This window comes from Aegilops tauschii, chromosome 1 (assembly GCF_002575655.3).
Source record: "Aegilops tauschii subsp. strangulata cultivar AL8/78 chromosome 1, Aet v6.0, whole genome shotgun sequence".
NCBI lineage: Eukaryota > Viridiplantae > Streptophyta > Magnoliopsida > Poales > Poaceae > Aegilops > Aegilops tauschii.
The window spans coordinates 231,797,122-231,799,953 of record NC_053035.3 but is presented as its reverse complement, the minus strand read 5'-3'; positions in this window follow the sequence as shown (position 1 = coordinate 231,799,953).

The window sequence follows — 2,832 nt, the reverse complement described above, 5'->3', positions numbered from 1 at the left end:
CTTAGAAGAAAGGATAGACCGGGATTGTTGAGAAAAGTCAACAATGAAAAGAATAAGCTTGTTGTGGACTTATAGGTAACAGCTCAAGATCATAAGGTGATAACCGGCCACAACCGGAAATGATTGGATAACTGAGACGAATGAAGAAACGCCAACTCCGCTACAAAAGAATACGGAGAATTAATCGCACTTCGAGATGCGAGAAGAAAAGATACTTGACCTCCTTCGATAAGAGTCTTGATGAACACTCGAAGAATGAATTAAATCATGAAGAACCACCGTGAAGAACTCCGGTACCAAAAGGATTATGAGATAAAATAGAAGAAAGAATAGCATAAGCTCTGAGTCTTGCGATGATCTAGATGGAGGTTTCGATGATGATGGTCGAGGAAATTGGCACTCCGGGAAAGAAAAAATGAAAAACACTTGGAACTAGAATTTATTCCTCAAGAACAAACTCCGAAGGGAAGGAATTTCCTGGCGACGATGAAATAAGAATAAGAATTTACGTTATGCTTATCCCCCCACCAATTAAATTGATGAAAAGCAACGGATTTGCATGCTACTTATTCGCGTTGGAAAAGATTAAAGGGAGATATAGCGCCAAAACGTGAGAAAGACTTCGTGAACCACCAGTAGGATTGGAAAGAACGAGTTAAATGATATGATAACCACAGAAAGAATCTTGGACGAGCCACCGTAAGAATTCAAAACTGGCTGACGAAGGAGAATGACTCACCGGGACAATAGGAAAAGCACGAATATACATGAGGGAATCAAATGTAATTGAAAGAAGAGATCGCTAGCTGATTGAAGCATACTTGAACGAAGCACCGGAAGAATATGGAGACGAGCGAAGGGGCACGAATATAGAATGATCGGAGAATGGATTAGAAAACTTAGAACGACGAAATATTTCGAAAAGATGACCTCCGGATAACTGAGACGGAAAAAAAAACCCTATCACGCCCAAGGTGCGACCCTATCCTAAAGGAACTCGAAGGTCCCACCAAGGATAGACCCGCATATTGAAACGCTTTTGCAAGGTGGATATCATTACATAATATTTGGGGATACATACAAGGCATACCAATGCCACAAGAATACATCAATACATCATACATAAGCTCAACATCCGACTACGGATGAAACATAAACAGAAACTCAAACGACATCCACCCTGCTAGCCCAGGCTGCCGACCTGGAACCTATCCCCTGATCGAAGAAGAAGCAGAAGAAGAACTCCAAACAAGAAAACATCGCTCTCGCGTCATGATCATCGCATAACCTGAACCTGCAACTGGTGGTGTAGTAATCTGTGAGCCACGAGGACTCAGCAATCCCATTACCATGGTTATCAAGACTAGCAAAGCTTAAAGGGAAAAGAAGGGGTAAAGGTGGTGAGGTTGCAGCAGCAACTAAGCATGTATGGTGGCTAACTTACGCAAATAAGAGCGAGAAGAGAAGCAAAGGAACGGTCGTGAAACTAGCAATGATCAAGAAATGATCCTGAACTCCTACTTACGTCAAACATAACACAGAAACCGTGTTCACTTCCCGGACTCCGCCGAGAAGAGACCATCACGGCTACACACGCGGTTGATGCGTTTTAATTAAGGTCAAGTGTCAAGTTCTCTACAACCGGATATTAACAAATTCCCATCTGCCACATAACCGCGGGCACGGCTTTCGAAAGATAATACCCTGCAGGGGTGTCCCAACTTAGCCCATGATAAGCTCTCACGGTCAACGAAGGATATTCCTTCTCCCGGGAAGACCCGATCAGTCTCGGAATCCCGGATACAAGACATTTCGACAATGGTAAAACAAAACCAGCAAAGCCGCCCGAATGTGCCGACAAATCCTGATAGGAGCTGCACATATCTCGTTCTCAGGGCACACCGGATTATCCAAACTTCCGATAGGCCAGCCCAGAGTTGCCCCTGGTGGCCATCGGCGACTGACAGGTTGGACCAACACTCGGAGGAGCACTGGCCCGGGGGGGTAAATAAAGATGACCCTCGAGAGAGCGACTCCCTAGGGAAAAGAAATAGGCTGAGCAAATGGTAAAACCAAGGTTGGGCCTTGCTGGAAGAGTTTTATTCAAGGCGAACTGTGAAGGGGGTCCCATAAATCACCCGACCGTGTAAGGAACGCAAAATCCGGGAACATAACACCGGTAAGACGGAAACTAGGGCGGCAAGAGTGGAACAAAACACCAGGCATAAGGCCGAGCCTTCCACCCTTTACCAAATATATAGATGCATTAATAATATAAGAGATATTGTGATATCCCAACATAAACATAATCCAACATGGAGCAATCTTAATCTTCACCTGCAACTAGCAACGCTATAAGAGGGGCTGAGCAAAGCGGTAACATAGCCAAACAACGGTTTGCTAGGAAGGGTGACAAAGGTTAGAGGTTCATGGCAATTTGGGAGGCTTGAGGAGCAAATGAATAGGTAGCGCAGCAAAGCGATAGAACGAAGCAACTAGCATAGCAATGATAGTAATGAGATCCAAGGTGACGGTCATCTTGCCTGAAATCCCGCTAGGAAGAAGAACGAATCCATGAAGAAGATGAAGCCACGAAGACGAACGAATCCTCACGATCGCAACGACACGGGAACTATCGAGAAGAAGCACACAACAAGGTAAACACACCACACATGAACAAGACATGATGCTCAACCAAGAATGATGCATGACAAGGCTATATGAAGCTCCTCATGACAAAAGATGATGCATACAAGAACAACACATCAAGGCAAGTTTAAATGAGGCCGGGATCAACATATACCAATTCCGGTAAGTCCTCATATGCAAATT